Source organism: Schistocerca gregaria, chromosome X, assembly GCF_023897955.1.
Source record: "Schistocerca gregaria isolate iqSchGreg1 chromosome X, iqSchGreg1.2, whole genome shotgun sequence".
Taxonomy (NCBI): Eukaryota; Metazoa; Arthropoda; class Insecta; order Orthoptera; family Acrididae; genus Schistocerca; species Schistocerca gregaria.
The window spans coordinates 129,363,333-129,385,266 of record NC_064931.1 but is presented as its reverse complement, the minus strand read 5'-3'; the positions used below and the strand labels follow the sequence as shown (position 1 = coordinate 129,385,266).

The 21,934-nt window shown below is 45.3% G+C and overlaps 1 protein-coding gene across 1 annotated transcript in view; it reads right to left on the bottom strand.

Moving 5' to 3' along the window:
* LOC126297767 (Down syndrome cell adhesion molecule-like protein Dscam2) overlaps window positions 1–21,934 on the bottom strand; it is a 1,507,668-nt gene that overhangs the window by 728,241 nt on the left and 757,493 nt on the right. The gene's annotated exons all lie outside the window — the stretch shown is intronic.

Sequence of the window (21,934 nt, the reverse complement as noted above, 5' to 3'; positions counted from 1 at the left end):
GACTGCAAAACCACGTTCGTGATGAACACTAACCTGTTGATGCTACGTACTGATGTGCTTGATGCTACTACTGTAGAGCAATGAGTCGCATGTCAACACAATCACCGAAGTCAACATTACCTTCCTTCAATTGGACCAACTGGCGGTGAATCGAGGAAGTACAGTACATACTGACGAAACTAAAATGAGCTCTAACATGGAAACTAAGCGTTTCCGGACATATGTCGACATAACATCTTTTCTTTATTTGTGTGTGAGGAATGTTTCCTGAAAGTTTGGCCGTACCTTTTTGTAACACCCTGTATAACAACCTAGAACAGTTTTTTTTTTTTTTTTTTTTTTTTTTTTTTTTTTTTTTTTTGCAGGAAGTCTTATTCGACCAGTTTTCCATTCCTGGGTTCTCAACCATTTTTAATGTAGCTTCCGAACTTTCTACGGGCACTGCCTGATTTATAGGGAAGGTATTCCGTTAATGGATTTCGAAGTACTTGACAGTGGAAGGGGGATCGGGTGCACGTTTTGTGATCTCAGTGTACTCCTCCTTTATGCCCCTTCTGGCACAGGTCGTACCACAGCACGTTCGAGTTTCTATAAAGATGAAATCATTTACCTGCTTCGTAAATCCCCGACAAAGATTATCTTAGGTGGGGGCTTCAATTGTGTTGTACGGCCGGTGGATCAGTCTCCTAATTGTAATTTCATTAAAGAACTCTCGACGACCTGGTGCGCTCCTTGCGCCTACGTGACTTGTTCGGTTTCTCGCTATCCTACACTTGTGCGACATATATACTTCACTCCCACGTTTTGCAGTCGCCTCGATCGCTTTTACTTTTCCGATTCCTTGTGAGGGCATCTTCTTGATGTTGATGTGATACCAAAAAAAAAATGGTTCAAATGGCTCTGAGCACTATGGGACTTAATAGCTTTGTTCATCAGTCCCCTAGAACTTAGAACTGCTTAAACGTAACTAACCTAAGGACATCAACACAACACCCAGCCATCACGAGGCAGAGAAAATCCCTGACCCCGCCGGGAATCTAACCCGGGAACCCGGGCGTGGGAAGCGAGAACGCTACCGTACGACCACGAGATGCGGGCAATGTGATACCAGCCTGTTGCACTGATCATTGCACCGTAGCCGTCACGTTTAATTACGAGCGGCAACCGGTGAAATGGTTTCGTCTTCCCTGGATGCTGAATGTAACCTATTTGCACGATACCTCTCTTGGTATCGTCCTGGAGGACGTATGGGTTCGTTGTTCTCGTAGTATGGACCGGTACTCGTCTACTGTGGCATGGTGGACACAATGTTAAATCACAAATCCATAGGGCTCTAATGCGTTTTGGAGCTGCGAAGGTGGCAGACGATCGACGAACGCAAGAATTTTACTACTCAGTCATACGTCAACTGTACGATAGTGCTATGCATGCTCCCCTGCGGGTTACTTATGTACAGCGCATCAAAGCCAAATTGCTGCAGCTTAAAGGCATTCAAATGGAGGGACTGCGGACGATGTCTCAACCAAGTTTCCTTTCACACGACGAATTGACGTCACTAGACCATCTAGTCCGTTTACGGGCGCGCCAGAAACGTGTGTGTCTTGCCTCCCTCACAACCGCTGACGGCCGCACGTTCACCTCTCACCGTGACATTTCCTACTTTATTTACACCTATTTAACTGATCTGTACGATACCCATGTCACGGTTGAAAACTGTCGACGACTTTACACGCTTGCTACATCGCGTTGTTACTCCTCAATTGAATGGCGCCATTCTGCGTCCTTTTCACAAGGATGATATATATGATGTTGTTACAGGATCTCTGTGCCGCAAGTCGCCTGGATTAGACTGTATTCCTAAGGAGTTTTATGTTCCGCATTCAGGAGGACGACGGTTCAATTCCGCGTACGGTCATCCTGATTTAAGTTTTTCGTGATTTCCCTAAATCGTTTCAGGCAAATACTGGGATGGTTCCTTTGAAAGGGCACGGCCGACTTCCTTCCCCATCCTTCCCTAATTCAATGAGACCGATGACCTCGCTGTTTGGTCTCTTCCACCAAATCAACCCACTGTACGTTTAATTTTGGCCACTCATTGGTGACACTTTAAGGCCAGTGGTAAATGAAGTGATGTGGGGGAGTCTCACTTCCCGCTCCTTTTCAGGTAGGTAAACTGGCTCTCCTCCCGAAAGCCACAGGTCGGCCTGCGATTGATACCCTCCGTCCCACTACTCTCCTTAACTTCGATTATAAAATTGTCGCTCGAGCAATTAATATCCGTCTCTCTAAGCTGCTCGATACCATTACTGCCGCCCACCAAAGCTGTGTGCCTGGACGTACGATACTGCCTTCTGTTCTCGAATGTCGCGATGTAATTTCGGTGGCGGCTGACACTAATATCCCAGGGGACTCTGATTTTTCGCGTTTGAGCGTGTCAGCCATGATTTTTTAACGAGAGTGCTCACTGCTGTCGGCTTTAATAATGATGCTCGACAGGTCTTAACTCGCGTTTTCACCGGTATCAGTGTCTCGGTGATAGTTAACGGTCACCCTAGCCCCTGGATATCGATCAGACGGGGTTTATCCCACGGAAGCCCCTTATCCGTGTCCCTTTATGTCTTGTTCTTAGAGCCCTTAATTCGCCACCTCGCCATGCAATTAAGTGGCTGAACTATGTTGGGGGAACTTTTTTCGGTCCGTGCATACGCCGATGACATCATGGTCTTAGTACGACATGTCGGGGACATACCGAGGCTTAAGGATACCTTGGATTCATTTTGTCGTTTTGTTGGTGCTCACATTAATGATCATAAATTCACGCTCCTACCTTTGAGAGGCTTCGAGCATGTCGTCATCAATCGTCGTCATCAATCATCGTCGTTGTCAATCGCCATAAAACCTTAGGGATCTTAGTGGATCACAATCCGATCAAAATGGCGACAATAAATTGGCGTGAGGTTACGAGTCGTGTTCAAGGGGCGATCCTTGAACATGAACGGAGTTCCCTTAGCCTCCTTCACAAGGTACGGGTTTTAGAAACATATGTCTTCAGTAAAGTATATTACGTTGTGCAGGTCTTCCCGCTTCCCGCGATGATGGTCCGCAGACTGAAACAGCTGTCTGTTCGATTTCTACACTCCTGGAAATTGAAATAAGAATACCGTGAATTCATTGTCCCAGGAAGGGGAAACTTTATTGACACATTCCTGGGGTCAGATATATCACATGATCACACTGACAGAACCACAGGCACATAGACACAGGCAACAGAGCATGCACAATGTCGGCACTAGTACAGTGTATATCCACCTTTCGCAGCAATGCAGGCTGCTATTCTCCCATGGAGACGATCGTAGAGATGCTGGATGTAGTCCTGTGGAACGGCTTGCCATGCCATTTCCACCTGGCGCCTCAGCTGGACCAGCGTTCGTGCTGGACGTGCAGACCGCGTGAGACGACGCTTCATCCAGTCCGAAACATACTCAATGGGGAACAGATCCGGAGATCTTGCTGGCCAGGGTAGTTGACTTACACCTTCTAGAGCACGTTGGGTGGCACGGGATACATGCGGACGTGCATTGTCCTGTTGGAACAGCAAGTTCCCTTGCCGGTCTAGGAATGGTAGAACGATGGGTTCGATGACGGTTTGGATGTACCGTGCACTATTCAGTGTCCCCTCGACGATCACCAGAGGTGTATGGCCAGTGTAGGAGATCGCTCCCCACACCATGATGCTGGGTGTTGGCCCTGTGTGCCTCGGTCGTATGCAGTCCTGATTGTGGCGCTCACCTGCACGGCGCCAAACACGCATACGACCATCATTGGCACCAAGGCAGGAGCGACTCTCATCGCTGAAGACGACACGTCTCCATTCGTCCCTCCATTCACGCCTGTCGCGACGCCACTGGAGGCGGGCTGCACGATGTTGGGGCGTGAGCGGAAGACGGCCTAACGGTGTGCGGGACCGTAGCCCAGCTTCATGAAGACGGTTGCGAATGGTCCTCGCTGACACCCCAGGAGCAACAATGTCCCTAATTTTCTGGGAAGTGGCGGTGCGGTCCCCTAGGGCACTGTGTAGGATCCTACGGTCTTGGCGTGCATCCGTGCGTCGCTGCGGTCCGGTCCCAGGTCGACGGACACGTGCACCTTCCGCCGACCACTGGCGACAACATCGATGTACTGTGGAGACCTCACGCCCCACGTGTTGAGGAATTCGGCGGTACGTCCACCCGGCCTCCCGCATGCCCACTATACGCCCTCGCTCAAAGTCCGTCAGCTGCACATACGGTTCACGTCCACGCTGTCGCGGCATGCTACCAGTGTTAAAGACTGCGATGGAGCTCCGTATGCCACGGCAAACTGGCTGACACTGACGGCGGCGGTGCACAAATGCTGCGCAGCTAGCGCCATTCGACGGCCAACACCGCGGTTCCTGGTGTGTCCGCTGTGCCGTGCGTGTGATCATTGCTTGTACAGCCCTCTCGCAGTGTCCGGAGCAAGTATGGTGGGTCTGACACACCGGTGTCAATGTGTTCTTTTTTCCATTTCCAGGAGTGTATGTCGCAGCCATATCTGTCGTGTCCCGTATGAAGTAGTGGCCAGGCCTCGAAAGCTTGGAGGATTGGGTCTTTCCGATGTGAAAATGAAGACATCCACCTTATTGTCCCGCTGTAGTGTTTTAACCTGTACGCGGGATCCGCATTCAGTTACCTCTCGTTTACTTTCCCGCCTCCGGCCGGTCTGTCTGACCCCTGTGTTGATGTTGGGCGGATTAATCCTAAATTGCGGCACATTCGTGCATACTTTAACTATCGGTATCCTAAATGCTGATACACTTTCTATGAGGCATCTCAATACAAGCATGCTATCACGCCGTTGGTGTGCACCATGTCCCCTTGCTTCTGTTAAACTTGCTTCCCCGTCAACGTCTTGGAATACAGTCTTCCCATATTGCCGATGGAGATTGCTTCAACGTGGTATAAGGTCATTCACCGTCTGATACCTACTGGTGATCGTCTTTTTCTTATTGGCCTTTGTTCGACTGATCAGTGTGAGGAATGTCATCAAACTGACACCTCACTTCACAGGCTTGTTACCTGCGGACGAGACCTTTGGCCCCGGGTCCGCCGTCAATTAGCTTTCCTTACTCAAGGGCCTGAAACCGCTTTCCCAGACGACATTCTCCTACATTCGGACATATCCTTTTTTCCTCAGGAGAAAACGAACACGATTGACTGGTTCTTGGGTTACTATGTTCACTATGTTGTTGAAGGCGGGAATGACCCAGATCCCCGCGTTCTTCCGAATATGCTTTTTCTTGTGTTTAACCGTCAGTGTGTGGGTTAAGCTCTCCTGTGCTCCCTGTTTCTTCCCTGAGCTTGAGTTCCCTCCCTTGTAGCTTCCTTTTGTCACTTTTCCTCTTTCACATGCATACAAAAAAAGGTTGAAAAGAAGGGTGGGACAATGGGTTAGTCTTCCCGTTCAGAATTTAATAATTGTTTGTGCTTGAACTACTTTGTTGATTTTCTTTTTGTAGCTGATATTAAATAATGATTTGACTATGGTTGTCTCATTTCCATGAAAATACCAATCCACGCCACGTGAAACATGATTTTTAAGCAAGAAAACATCATTTCTAAAATAAATCAAAATTCTCACTCCTGTATGGTACAGAATGATGTGGATGATGAAAGGATCATGTTCGAGTATAATGTCTTTTCTGGAGACTAGAAATCTACTCTGTAGGAATCAGCATGGGTTTCGAAAAAGACGGTCGTGAGAAACCCAGCTCGCGCTATTTGTCCACGAGACTCAGAGGGCCTTAGACACGGGTTCACAGGTAGATGCCGTGTTTCTTGACTTCCGCAAGGCGTTTGACACAGTTCCCCACAGTCGTTTAATGAACAAAGTAAGAGCATACGGACTATCAGATCAATTGTGTGATTGGATTGAGGAGTTCCTAGATAACAGAACGCAGCATGTCATTCTCAATGGAGAGAAGTCTTCCGAAGTAAGAGTGATTTCAGGTGTGCCGCAGGGGAGTGTCATAGGATCGTTGCTATTCACAATTTACATAAATGACCTGGTGGATGACATCGGAAGTTCACTGAGGCTTTTTGCAGATGATGCTGTGGTGTATCGAGAGGTTGCAACAATGGAAAATTGTACTGAAATGCAGGAGGATCTGCAGCGAATTGACGCATGGTGCAGGGAATGGCAATTGAATCTCAATGTAGACAAGTGTAATGTGATGCGAATACATAGAAAGATAGGTCCCTTATCATTTAGCTACAAAATAGCAGGTCAGCAACTGGAAGCAGTTAATTCCATAAATAGCCGGCCGCGGTGGTCTCGTGGTTCTAGGCGCGCAGTCCGTAACCGTGCGACTGCTACGGTTGCAGGTTCGAATCCTGCCTCGGGCATGGATGTGTGTGATGTCCTTAGGTTAGTTAGGTTTAAGTAGTTCTAAGTTCTAGGGGACTAATGACCACAGCAGTTGAGTCCCATAGTGCTCAGAGCCATTTGAATTCCATAAATTATCTGGGAGTACGCATTAGGAGTGATTTAAAATGGAATGATCATATAAAGTTGATCGTCGGTAAAGCAGATTCCAGACTGAGATTCATTGGAAGAATCCTAAGCAAATGCAATCCGACAACAAAGGAAGTAGGTTACAGTATTCTTGTTCGCCCACTGCTTGAATACTGCTCAGCAGTGTGGGATCCGCACCAGATAGGGTTGATAGAAGAGAGAGAGAAGATCCAACGGAGAGCAGTGTGGTTCGTTACAGGATCATTTCGTAATCGCGAAAGCGTTACGGAGATGATAGATAAACTCGAGTGCAAGACTGCAGGAGAGACGCTCAGTAGCTCGGTACGGGCTTTTGTTGAAGTTTCGAGAACATACCTTCACCGAAGAGTCAAGCAGTATATTGCTCCCTCCTACGTATATCTCGCGAAGAGACCGCGAAGATAAAATCAGAGAGATTAGAGCCCACACAGTGGCATACCGACAATCCTTCTTTCCACGTAGAATACGAGACTGGAATAGAAGGGAGAACCGATAGAGGTACTCAGGGTACCCTTCGCCACACACCGTCAGGTGGCTTGCGGAGTATGGATGTAGATGTAGATGTAGATCATTGCATGTCCGTTTAACGCAGGGGTCTCCAAAATACGGTTGGCGCTTCACCAAAACTTTATTTAAAAGTAGTTCGCGATTGTTCCCGCTCGTTGAATTATTGGTCGGCCATGAGCATTGCAGCTGTCAAAGCACGTCAAAATCACTTTAACTTGTTCCAAAATAACAGGATCGCTCTGCTTGCAGGTGACTATGACTTCCCGTTCCTGGTTTGCTGTGTTATTGTGTTGTTATCTCAAGTTTTCTTAGTTAAAAATACGTGTACAATACGTCCTTTGAAGCTGAAGTGAGAAAAGTGGGCAGTGAGTGTCGTATCTTCAATAAAACGTGGAGCGTGAAGTATTTCGCTGTAGAGACAGGCAGCAAACCAACCTATGTTATCTGTAACAAAGTAATTGATGTTCTTAACGAATGCGATATCCGTCGGCACAACGAAAAAAAGCGTGCTCCACAGTTTGATAAATTCGAACATAACTTCGAAACCTTTTAACGTGGACATTGTTTTCAGCAAAACATTTTCAGGAAATGTGCTCAGGAGAGTGAAGCCATTACGAAAGTAAGTTAACGAGTTGCTCATAAGGCTGCCAAACCAGAGAAGCCCTTCACGGACGGTGATTACATAAAGAGGTGGATTTTAATTACAGCTGAAGAAGTTTCCTGACAAAACCCCACAATATAGAGCGAGTTCTCTTACATTAAATAAGCTGGGCGACGAGTTGAAGATATTGCTTCTGATTTATCAGGTCAGTTACAACAAAAGGCATGTAAGTTTGTTTGTTACTCCATCACCCTTGACGAATCTACAGACATCTCTGATATCGCTGAAGTCCTGCTATTTTATTCGTGGTGTTAACACAAATTTCTAAGTCACTGAAGAATTGGAGATCCTATTTCCTTGCATGGTACAATAAGAGGCGAGGAAATCTTTCAAAGGGTACAATTAACTTTAGCTGAAAAGTATAACTTCCCTCTTTCTCGATCTAAATGTGTTCCCGCAGATGGAGGAGAAATGTGTGGAAAATATGCAGGTTTTGTCGGAAGACTAAATTCAAAATGTGAAGCCAGTGGTGTTACCAAACTTTTGCCAAAGCACTATGTTTTTCATGAGGAAGTATGTTGTGCTAAATAAACAGATACGTCCTAGGTGATAAAACCTGTACTTCCTGTTGTCAATGTTATTCGAAGTCATGGATTCAGACACCTTCGGTTCAAGTCCTTTTTAGACTAGTGGAATCTTTGTAAAGAAGTCTCAGATATAACACGGCAGTAAGGTGGTTAACCTGTGGTGAAATTTTGTGAAGCTACTTTTTTTGTAAACAGAGATTGAAACATTTCTGGCTGATGTTCCTGTCCATTTGAATGAATTAAATAACAAACTTCACCGGGAGGATAATATTATTTGTGCCCTTTACATGCATGTTCAAGCCTGCAAACAAAAACTAACATTTATCGAACACGACGTCAAGCAGAAAATTTTCTGACGCTTTACACAGCGCCAGTCGTTTAAGGGTGAATATGGTCTACAGTTTTGATTCTCGTTGCAATGGAATTTCTTGGTGATCTGAAGAAAGCTTTCGCTTCCAGGTCCTCAGATAAAGATGCTCATTCCAAGGAAATGGAAAACGTTCAGGCAGCACAGAAAAGGGAAATTATTGATGATCAAGCTGATGACACCAGGAAGGTCAAGTTTAAAGGAGGAAAGTTTGTTCAGTTTCTTGCAGAAGAAAATTACCCCAAATCAAAGACATTGCACAAAGTGTATTATCTGTAACTGGCACTATCTACAGGTAGTTTTGCTAAAATTTACAAAATCTAAATAAAGAAGTAACCTGACTGATGAACATGTACGAAATATTTTACTGATACGAAAACCTAAATTGGAGCCACAGTTTGAGCAGGATTTAAATTGTCACTAAGTGCACTAAAGAGTAATAAGGTGTACCTGAGGTTTTCACTGAATATTGTATTTATGTTTATCAAGAAAACATTTAGTTATAAATTTCTTCTTTAATTTCTGAGAAAATATGGGGTGAATCGAACGTTGTGATGTAATCCGTCTGTTTTGACCCATTACATAACTGTGTAGTGCAACGTAATGGTGGTATGGTGTTTTTGAATAGGGTCGTGTTTGTGACTGGTATGTTGTAGTACTTGGTAGAGTTAAGTACTTCGCGAGTCATTTATGTTTTATCGCGAGTGTAATGAATGGCGTCACAGCCGCCATATTGTACGAAATACGCTTAAAATAGGAGTCTCCTCCCTCTTGACGACCTCACGGATCAAAGCAGATGGATGGAATCACTGCTTCCCAAAATATGTTATTCAGCCCCCTCTGAGATGCGAAATTTCATATGCAGCCCTCATGGTCCAGTAATTTGGAGACCCTGGTCTAACTTGTTAATGAGGCCATGTCTGCTCTTATTGGCACTGCCTCGATAATAGAAACGTGCAGGAAATGCAAGATACACTACAAGTATCAGTTTGGTTAGGAGCCTGCATAAGTACCCCACGTGGATGAGCTCATAATGGAACACCAGTGAAGTTGCGTCAGTTCCCATTACAAATACTGAAAGAAATTTTAAAATAGAAAGATCGCAGTGACGTTTTATCCAAGGGCCATGCACCATTCTCAGGATTTTCAGGTCCACCTCGTACCATGTGTGTCGGTTGCCAAAGAAAACTCGGAAAACATTGAGAAACTACACACGGAAAAATTACAGGAATGAAATTAGATCAGAGTTTATTTTAAATTAAGAAGAGGATGCTGCTGTGGATCTGCGAGGGTTCGAACGTAAACAGTGGCAACTATTTATTCACAAACGATAAAAAAAGGTTCAAATGGCTCTGAGCACTATGGGACTTAACATCTGAGGTCATCAGTTGCCTAGAACTTAGAACTACTTAAACCTAACTAACCTAAGGACATCACACACATCCATGCCCGAGGCAGGATTCGAAACTGCGACCGTAGCGGTTGCGCGGTTCCAGACAGACGCGCCTAGAACCGCTCGGCCACATCGGCCGGCCCGATACAAAAGAGTTACATGTTTGCACCTGTTACTGTCCTTCAAAGTAGTCACCAGCGTTGTGTAGAACCCGCTGCCAGCGATGTGGACGGCGTAGTATACCGTTAGCGAGCCTGTTGTGTTGATGGTGCGAATGGAGCTGTCTATTGCCTGTCGAATCTCTGGAACAGTTCTGAAGCGAATACCACGAAGCCAAAACTGAAACGCCAATCCAACGAATGGTGTCATTATGGGTCGCCACGAAAGTCGAAAGTGTGTCAGAGCCCCAGTATGGTGAAAGTTATGGTGATTCTCGTGTACGACTGTGATGGAATTATCCTAACGCATTACGTTACTCCACGGCAGATCGTCAACGCACAGCATTACTATTCGTTTTTAGAGCATCACCTGCGACCAGCTTTGCGAAACGAAGGGCGACACTTTCTGCGCATTCATCCATTATTTTGCACGACAAAGCGCGGGCGCATACAGCGTAAGCTGTGGCTGCTCTGTTCGGTCGATGGGTCTGGGAAGTACCATACTCTCCGGTCTTAAGTCCTTGTGACTTTGATTTGATTCCTAAGATGGAGGAACCACTTCGTGGCATTCGCTTCAGAACTGTTCCAGAGATTCGACAGGCAATAGACTGCTCCATTCGCACCATCAACAGAACAGGCTCTGCAAAAGGTATACTACGCCTTCCTCATCGCTGGGACGGCTTGAACACAGCGCTGATGACTACTTTGAACGACAGTAACAGATGCAAACTTGTAACTCTTTTGTATCGGTTATGAATAAATAGTTGCCACTATTTAAGTCCGAACCCTCGTATTTAACATCACGAGCTACATGTAACACTGTCTAGCACCACTTGGAATCAGTCGCAAAGAAAGCTTGCTTAGTTCCGAAAAACTGCACACGCAAATAATCGGAACCGCTACAATCCGCTATTGAATTAATTTGTATCGTAGAAGAGGCACCTTTGGGGTTTGCTGAACACCATAAGCTGCAAGAAGCACAGCCCGGTACCACGTGGAACCACTCACAAACAGAAGTTCATTTAGTTGTGAAAATTAAGTTCACGTTCTATCAGAGGTGCGAGAGAAACATTATTTAGACCAATACATCGGTGATGATATCTTTCATCAGGATAACTGTTCGTTTCACAAGACCAAAATCGCATTAAGTTGGTTTGAGGAGCATGATAGTGGACACACGCAGGTGCTTTGGGCACCAAATTTGACTGATCTGAACTCGGTGGAACAATTTTGGGACACTATCAGGCCACCTCTCCGTGCCCAGAAAGAACCAGCCCGTAATTTAATGGAATTGTGTGAACTGTGTGTAGACATCTGGATCACATACCTCCGGAAATCTACCAATATAGAATCCATGACACGCAGAATCTCTGCCGTATTAATTCCAAAGGAGCGTAGCATGTTGTTAAGCGAGTAGTTACAATATGTAGGCTCCTGGGGTGTCTTGCAGGATACTAAAATCGACATGACCAAAGTACGTTTTTTGTGTGAGTTCGTAGTGTTCCACGTCCTGCTTAGAGGAAAATCCTTGTCTCTATAAATCAAAGTGTCTCAGACCAAATTTCAGTTGCCTCCTTATAAACACTGTCACATAAAATGGACGTAGCGTTATCAGGGCTCGTCAAATTTCGTCCCGAGCCCCTCGTTTAAAGAATTTTCCGCTACCGCCAATTTTTCAGGCTGTTGTAGCCTATTGTGACGGGAATGTTGGTCAGAACTATGCGAATCGATCGGTCGATGTAAGACTTCCCACAGCGAAACAGAATTTTGTGTATGTCAAATCACGCTTGTCAGAGTCGAATAGAGCCCTAATCTTGGCAAGTGAATGGAACACTCTTAATGTCAAACCTCCTTCAGATTCTTTCAGTCGTAAAGGAAAGTCTCCCAGCATAAAGGGGACGGATCTATGTTCCGATTCATGCACCTTTGGGGGATGGTCCAAACTCCATAGTACGACCAACCTGTTTCTCTGAGCATCCATTTTCCTTAAACACAGAAAGGGTGCAAGTTGCTCAGTCTTGGATGCAGCACACGTGGTGGGAGGCGCATGCACCGTGTACGATACGGGGGTTCTACAATACGACAGTTTCCAATCTTGGTATCAGTTTTCTACGGAACGCAGCAGCAACAGCGTCTCTCCCGAATATGGTGGACATGTAGATCTCAGAAATATCGAGTCAAGTTGATTTTAGGATCAAGCAGAAAACCCGAGGAAATTAACAAGAATTATACCAAGAATTATTACACTAGGGAAGCCTGCGCAGTCACAAGTGGATATAATGTTTCGGCTCATCACTGTATATCACAGTAATATCTTAGACATTCTGCTCAAAGCTGAATTAGGGTAAGATATAGTTCCTCTATCCTTTACCGAGTAGGACTTTTTCAAATGGGTTTTTGACACAGTCGCCCTGTTCGATTCTTGAGACTTTATATATCCCCACAGTTTCGTGTACTGCCTTGGTTCTCAAATTTTCAGTGGGACCTTTGCGAAGTTACCCAATTTTCCAAATTTCAGTTTTCCTCTGTCATCGCAGAGAGTTATTTTGAGCATGACGGAAGCACAGCTTATAAAATATTTAATCGTTCATGATGAAATGAAAGTTTTAACTAGTCATTAGTGCCTGTCCTTATCGCTCAAATTCTGTTCCCATTATCTTTGAATTTCTAGTTCCACAAAACCGTGAGAGAACTTCTTTGGAGATTAGTAGGAATGGAGAGGGACAATCCTAAGCTTTGAGGCGAATCGTGGGGCGTGTTCGGATGTCTCGGCCGGAAGAACACTCCGCAGAGAAATTAGTGTCCCCTGTGACGTTTCTTCCTTGTTAGTATTTCTGAAGTATGGAAGAGCCAGCCATTGCGCGAGCTGTTAAAAGTGATACAGCGCTGATTATTGCACGCTCTGTAACATTGCGTTCGCTGCGAATTGTCTGTCAGACGTGTCTAACTGCACTGTGTCTAGAACTGAGTTCGAAGTAGCCTCTGTTGTCCAGTATTCAGCCATTCCACCTGTAGATCCGATGGCCGCTCACTTGGCGTACTGTGTGTCTTCCTCTGTGGTACTGTCTGTCGCACTCGTTGGCGGTGATAGCACTCGGTTAGAAGAGTGCCGACAACTTCTCCGATTGTCCGTTGCACCAGTCCGCTGAACAGTGGAAGCATTTAAGCGTACTGCAAGACGTCCTAAAATGTGATACTTTCCTGCATTCTATTTAAAACTATAAAACAGAATTGTATTGAGCCTTTAGAACACAGATGTTTTCTTTATTCCATCAGTCTGGTAGTTTTGTCTCGTAAGTATAATTAACCAAAAAATCGACATCCGACTCCGTTAGCACCTACCAAACTGAAGCCTGAATCAGTCCAGTACTTTCCACGACAAAAAGAAGCACTGTTACTGAGTAAAGATTCAGTTTACTGTTCCCTAGTCATAAAGACTGATCACTCTCCGAAAGTCGCGACTCCTTCAAACTAACTTTACACAAGTCTCCTCGGCTTGTCCGGACACGTGCCATGCTAAACACACTTGTGGGTGCTAGCACAGATCAGCGTCTACATCATCCAACCAACCGATTCGAACTGCCTCTTCAGGCTCCTCGTTTTCTGTTCTTGCCGTAGCTGACCATCACCTCGTATTAGTCGGTCTCAGATAATCGCAAGATCGATAGTGGATCTAGACATTTCCTAAAATCCTTAGTAGACAGTAGATAATGATTACGTAATAGCCTAAATGAATTATGTATCCCTGTAAGATTTCAAGCCATGACAGTCATCCATGTACGAGGCGACTGTGTTGCTTGATTTTATCGTTTGTGTGGTTAACTGATTTGTTTTTCTCGACAAGTGAAGAAATCTTCACTTAGCTCAGGCACAGGGTGAATCTGCCACCGATTCTACCTCCAAAGTTACCACATCATCAGGTATAACCATCCCCTTTAGCTTTCTAAAATCCTAAAATTCCTGTAAATAACTTTTGACGCTGGTCTAATTTGGGTACCCTACTTAATAACTGTCCAATACAAAGACGAAAAAAGACGAAAATTACTAGCAGCCCTAATATATGGATTCGACCTTTCCATCGTAAGTTAAACTTATACTAGCCTTATAGAAGCCATTACCATGTTTCAAACGTTGCTTTGATTTTCACTCACCTCAGATTCAGTCACTCCTCACAAGATGACAATCGTAATACTCACCATCTCCAACTATCCCATATCATATGCATCCTTCACCAGCTGCTTCAGTTCGCACCACTCCTTCGAAATACAGTACATCCAGCAGACTTGAGCATCAAAGTTCCATCATGTCCCCACTCACTCAAACTGGACCAATGTCCCTCATCTACCAACATATTAATTTACCTTCTTCCCTTCATCTCCATATTTTCTCCCAAGGTAACTTTAATCATCACCCATTTCCTGGTTAGGAAATTCATGCATAAAGAAGTTTCTCTCTCTTATCAGTAACAGACTGTCAATTTATTGTTACCTCCAAAAATCAGTACTCGGTTTTCCACATTCCCTCTCTCAATTCGTAAACTACAGCCCTCATAACAACTAAACCCAGCTCCCTTTGTGACACTCTGACAAGAACACCACCAGAGTCTCGTTATTTAACAGACATCGCATCGCACGAGACCATCCAACGACACATGAAATAGTACGAGGAGCAATAATCTTTCATCATGTTAGTACCGCACTGTCGCAGTGGTTAGCACACTGGACTCGCATTCGGGAGGACGACGGTTCAATCCCGTCTCCAGCCATCCTGATTTAGGTTTTCCGTGATTTCCCTAAATCGTTTCAGGCAAATGCAGGGGTGGTTCCTTCGAAAGGGCACGGCCGATTTCCTTCCCAATCCTTCCCTAACCCGAGCTTGCGCCCCGTCTCTAATGACCTAGTTGTCGACGGGACGTTAAACACTAACCACCACCACCAGTACCGCACTGTATTGTTATGAACGGCGCCACCATAGGCATTGCCACTTCTATCTTACCTTCATATTGACCAACTAGGATCACGTAACAATTTTAGTTCGTCTGTTTTCTTTGTAATCTTCCATTTTTTTCCCATTACTCCATCGCCTTTCCATGATCTCATTTAGCTTATTGCGTAAATGTTGTTCCTGCTGCTTACTTCTTGTGTTTTGAAAACCTTCTAAAATTAATTTTTTCGTTATTTCCGATTCCTTGGTGTTTTTCATTCTGGTTAATTTCTTATCTATGTAATCCACGCTGCTGTTGTCTTCTGTGCACAGAAATACAGGATCATTTATTCTGTTTGCCTGTAATCATTCTTTCGCTTTCCCAATACTTCTGATATCTTCTCCATATTTTGGGCGTATCCTCATTACATCTCGTTTTTCAACCAACTGTACTTTGCATTGCACATATTATTTTTCTAATCATCCGTTTTTCAAGTATCTTTATTCTTTTCTGTTTGTAGTACATCGTTAATCATTAGAATGTGTATAAACCTTCTGTTCTTACCAGAGTAGTATAGTGTTTTAGTTTTGTTTTTCTAGATATGCATTTATTGTTGTAGATAATTTTTATCAGACGATATGCCCTTTCCATTTCACTAACTTTCACATCAACTACCATTTTTTCTAGTTCATTCTGCTATATAATTTTCCCAGGACATTTAAATTTACTAACTTGCTCTACCTGACCTATTTGTGTTTCTATGTATTTTGATGCATTTTTATACTTGTCGCTAATACTTTTTTCAGCACAAATTCTTTGACGAGTGCAATTCGCTTTTCTTTCTAGAAGATTTATTTGAGTTTCTGCTTCTGTCAGATTCACGAGAGCATTGCAAAGTCGTCTGCAAAAGCAAGGCAGTTTACCTTATTTCTGTCTTATTTCCTTCTCCGAATTACTGGTTCAATTGTCTGATTTTTCAACTCTAAATCCCATAGCCTTACTTTTTGTTTCAAATATACAGTTAAATAGAAAAAATAATAAGGCAGCCACTTGTCTAACTCCAGTTTTTATTTTTAATATCTGAGGCATGTCACCTACAAACTTCATTTCAAATATAGTATTTGTTAGAATTTCGCGAAATATGTTTGCTGTTTTATATAACTACTACAGTAGGTGAGTACCCTACGTTGCCCAGGTATGCACAATCTTCTGTTAGTCCCTCTACTTCTGTTACTTCTCTCTGTCGGTCTGTTCCTCTTTCCTTTCTCTGTCAATCTGCTCCTTGCCCTCTGTCCATCTGCTCCTTCCTCCTCTGTCCATTTCCTCACCTTCCTCAAAGCAACCTCCCCCTCCCCTTCTACCTCCCTCGCCCTCTTTAAGTCCTTCTCTTCTCTACCCATTTCCTGCCCCCATGCTCCGTGTCCATCGCTTTCTCTGTCCATTTCCTTATCTCCACTGTCTCTGACCGTCTCTTCCTCTTTCCTTTCTGTGTCCATTTCCTCGTTTTCTCCTTCCCCTCTCTCTCCATCTCCTCCTCCCTCTCTCTCTGTCCTTTTTCTCTCCATTTCCTCCTCCTCCTCTCTCTCTCTCTCTCTCTCTCTCTCTCTCTCCATCTCCTCCTCTTTCCTTTCTCTGCCCATTCCCTCTTCTCTCCTCTGTCTGTCCCTCTCCTTTTCTTCGCTTTCAGTCTATTTCCCCATCCCAATCTCTCTGCTCATCTACTCCCTCCCCCCCCCCCCCCATCTGTGTCCATCTCGTCCTCCTAACTTCGTTCTCCACGTTATCATCTGCACCCCAATAGGAGGTTGTAGGTTCTTACACTACAGTATTTCTTTACAGATGGTAAGTAGTATATGTACGAAGTTTAGCTGAAATTGATCCAGGGGTTTAGAACGAGCTTTTCACCCGTGGCTTTAATCGCGTACTAAAGTACTAAAATATATTTCACATACATTTAAAATATTTCACACATATTTCTACCATAGTTCGTGCGTATCTCTAGCGAATTTCAGCCTGCAGTCTCGGTTTCACGCAATCAATGTTTTTGACTTCAGATCTGCTGAACTGTGTGGCGTGTAATGGTCTAATTTTGCAGGTACATTCAACTGTATTGATAAATACTCTCTGCAAAATGTGAGTCCAATACTGTAAATTTTAGAAAAGAAGTGAAAAATTCAGACGTCATGGCTGATGAGGCAGTTTTAGTGCACGAACACCGAAAATGTACTAAGCGATAAACCTTTACTTCCTTTGAAATCACAATGATGTCAGACCTTTAGCTGCTTACAGGCTTTGATAAATATCAACGGAGACAGTTGAAAATGTTTGCTCTAAGTGGAACTCGAACTCGGGATCTCCTGCTTACATGGCAGACATGTCCGAAGGAACAGATACCATCTTCATATAGATAAGGATTACCGGCCAATGATCTTCTTCAGTGCGAATGCACTCACATTGCCCGAAATCTTACGGGAATCGATAGAATGACTGCCGCGAGTAAAGAGCATAGTGCTCAGGGTCACTACAAATGTAGTGTGTGGACAGTAAGTTGGGAATGTGGGTCTTACAGGGAGCGTGGCAGAGATAAGTCCGTGCAGTCGCACTATCCTCGGTGGCTCAGACGGATAGAGCGTCTGCCATGTGAGTAGGAGATCCCGGGTTCGAGACCCGGTCGGGCCACACATTTTCAACTGTCTCCGTCGATAGTTATCAAAGCCTGTAAACAGCTAAAGGACTGATTTCATTATTCGAGAGCTGCAAGATCACCAGTGGTATCTGTCCATCTCTTGCACTTTCTCTGTCCATCCCCTTCTCTCCCCTGTTTTCGTCCGTCTCCTCCTTTTCCCATCTTCATATATTTTCTTCCTTTCGTCATTTTCGGGAGTTGTCAGCGAGAAAAAGGTTCGCAAAGGTGTGAAATTGTGTGTTATTTTTGTGGAAAGTCACTAAGTACTCTCATTCTCACACACTGGATGAATAATGTATGGGTACTAGCGCATCGTTGGATACACACCTTTTTCACCCACAGTGCCACTCCTTTGATAAGTATTACGTTCCTGCCCCCACAGTGATTCTTTCCATACAGTAAGTGATACGTGTACCAAGTTTGGTTGAAATTGTAGCAGTGGTTTAAGAAGAGATGTGAACATACACACATACATTTTTATAATACACTCCTCGAAATTGAAATAAGAACACCGTGAATTCATTGTCCCAGGAAGGGGAAACTTTATTGACACATTCCTGGGGTCAGATACATCACATGATCACACTGACAGAACCACAGGCACATAGACACAGGCAACAGAGCATGCACAATGTCGGCACTAGTACAGTGTATATCCACCTTTCGCAGTAATGCAGGCTGCTATTCTCCCATGGAGACGATCGTAGAGATACTGGATGTAGTCCTGTGAAACGGCTTGCCATGTCATTTCCACCTGGCGCCTCAGTTGGACCAGCGTTCTTGCTGGACGTGCAGACCGCGTGAGACGACGCTTCATCCTGTCCCAAACATGCTCAATGGGGGACAGATCCGGAGATCTTGCTGGCCAGGGTAGTTGACTTACACCTTCTAGAGCACGTTGGGTGGCACGGGATACATGCGGACGTGCATTGTCCTGTTGGAACAGCAAGTTCCCTTGCCGGTCTAGGAATGGTAGAACGATGGGTTCGATGACTGTTTGGATGTACCGTGCACTATTCAGTGTCCCCTCGACAATCACCAGAGGTGTACAGCCAGTGTAGGAGATCGCTCCCCACACCATGATGCCGGATGTTGGCCCTATGTGCCTCGGTCGTATGCAGTCCTGATTGTGGCGCTCACCTGCACGGTGCCAAACACGCATACGACCATCATTGGCACCAAGGCAGAAGCGACTCATCGCTGAAGACGACACGTCTCCATTCGTCCCTCCATTCACGCCTGTCGCGACACCACTGGAGGCGGGCTGCACGATGTTGGGGCGTGAGCGAAAGTCGGCCTAACGGTGTGCGGGACCGTAGCCCAGCTTCATGGAGACGGTTGCGAATGGTCCTCGCCGATACCCCAAGAGCAAAACAGTGTCCCTAATTTTCTGGGAAGTGGCGGTGCGGTCCCCTACGGCACTGCGTAGGATCCTACGGTCTTGGCGTGCATCCGTGCGTCGCTGCGGTCAGGTTCCAGGTCGACGGGCACGTGCACCTTCCGCCGACCACTGGCGACAACATCGATGTACTGTGGAGACTTCACGCCCCACGTGTTGAGCAATTCGGCGGTACGTCCACCCGGCCTCCCGCATGCCCACTATACGCCCTCGCTCAAAGTCCGTCAACTGCACATTAGGTTCACGTCCACGCTGTCGCGGCATGCTACCAGTGTTAAAGACTGCGATGGAGCTCCGTATGCCACGGCAAATTGGCTGACACTGACGGCGGCGGTGCACAATTGCTGCGCAGCTAGCGCCATTCGACGGCCAACACCGCGGTTCCTGGTGTGTCCGCTGTGCCGTGCGTGTGATCATTGCTTGTACAGCCCTCTCGCAGTGTCCGGAGCAAGTATGATGGGTCTGACACACCGGTGTCAATGTGTTCTTTTTTCCATTTCCAGGAGTGTATTTATGGACATATGGGTATGTTTTTTTATATTTTGATAGATTACTTTAAACCCTTTTAATACAGTTTAAAACAGAGTTCTGCAGATTGCTGGCCGATGAGAGCTGTTCTCCATTTGCTGTCTTATGGTTGATTTAAATAAACAACAAATAGCGAGATAATACGAGGGTTGTCCAGAAAGTAAGTTCTGATTGGTCGCGAAATGGAAACCACTGGAAAAATCCGGGAAAGCTTTGCACAGATGTGTTGGGCAGTGTCACTAGTATGCCCGTCGATCGTGTCGCGTCGCTCTTTCCAGTCTGAGTCAACAGTGAGCGCGTAAAAATGCGTAGGCATAGCGTCTCCCGCCAAGTAGGAGGGCCTGGTTAGAGATTTCGCCTGTGTCATGCAGCCCACATAACACAACTGTCGAGCAGTTCCTTCTTCATGCCAATTATTGGCCGCGCAGTGCAGGCGCGTTGAAGACGCTCCTGCAGCGTTTCCGGAGAGAAGAGTTTGACCACCCACAATACAGTCCGTAATTCGCTCCACCTGCGTCTCATCTCTGCTCACAAGAACTGCAGGCTATGAAGACAAAATTTTTTCCACAGAAAACGAGCTGGCCTAAAGCACAGGGCAGTGGTTAGACACTGGACTCGCATTCGGGAGGACGACGGTACAATCCCGCATCCGGCCATCCTGATTTACGTTTTCCGTGATTTCCCTAAATCGTTCGGGGCAAATGCTGGGATGGTTCCTTTGAAAGGGCACGGCCGACTTCCTTCCCTAATCCGATGAGACCGATGACCTCGCTGACCCCTAAAGCACAGGCGGCTGCTTTCTATGACGAGGATACTGGTAAGTTGATACAACATTACGATAACACTCGGGGTTGGAGCGGAGACTATGTAGAGAAGAAAGTGGAAGGTGTACCTAACTGTTGCAAATAAAACGTTTCTGGTTTGCACTGTGCTTTCCATTTCGCGAGCGATCGGAACTTACTTTCTGAACAACCCTCGTGTTCTGTACATATTTCCACACAGTCAGCACATACACAACTTTTCCAATAGAGCGCGCCCCGCTAAGCACAACAGCTCAGGCGCAGCACTCGTCCGTCTCCGCACCACGAGATGGCGCTGTCTTAGAGACGGACCAAATTCTGCTTCCGCCTATCCACGTATTAATATGTAACGCAACCAATGAGATTGGTGCTAACGTAGAACCTTTTCTCCTCGCGGATCACACTTGCGCAGTGATACATTAACGCGCGAGGTATTACAACAAGTGTACAGACCTCCGATTAGTCAGTCTGCGCCAGCCTGTACCAGTCTGCATGAGTCTGCATTTGTCTGTACCAGTCTATAGTCAAGTTTCAGTCTGCGCCTAAGATGATTATCATATTCATGTACGTAGCCATGAAGATAAATGTATAGACACTTTGTCAAGTATCAGACATATGTGAGAATAAGATTAACGTACCAAGACCAAAGGAACTTCAGATTGTCAATTGCAAATAGCATCCTGAATCAAGTTAAGTAGTGTTTATGCTTGTTATTATTTTAATAAATGTGTGTGAAAATTAATCAAGTTCTGTTTAAAGGTGGTCACTGTCAATCTGCTACTCCAATGTGCAAGTGGCATTTCTATCGTCTTACCTAACGGCAGAAGATAAACACGCCCCAATAAGACCACGAGACATATTGCTGACACTCGCCTACTTCATTAGAGCGACAAGTCAAATAATCTGATTGGGTGTGTTGTGTACATAGTTCCGCGTAGTCAGCGCGTACACAACTTTCCCAATAGAGCGCGCCCTGCTAAGCTCAACAGCTCAGACGCAGCACTCGTCCGTCTCCGCACTACGAGATGGCACTGTCTTAGAGACGGACCAAATTCTGCTTCCGCCTATCCACGTATTAATATGTAACGCAACCAATGCAATTGCTGCTAACATAGAACCTTTTCTCCTCGCGGATCACACTTGCGCAGTGATGCATTAACGCGCGAGGTATTATAACGAGTGTACAGACCTCCGATTAGTCAGTCTGTACCAGTCTACATTAGTCTGTACCAGTCTATAGTCCAGTTTCAGTCTGCGCCTAATAAGATTATCATGTGCCTGTCCATAGCCATGAAAATAAATGTATAGACATTTTGTCAAGTATCAGAGATATGTGAGAATAAGATTAGTGTACCAAGACCAAAGGAACTTCAGATTGGCAATCGTAAATAGCATCCAGAATCAAGTTAATTAA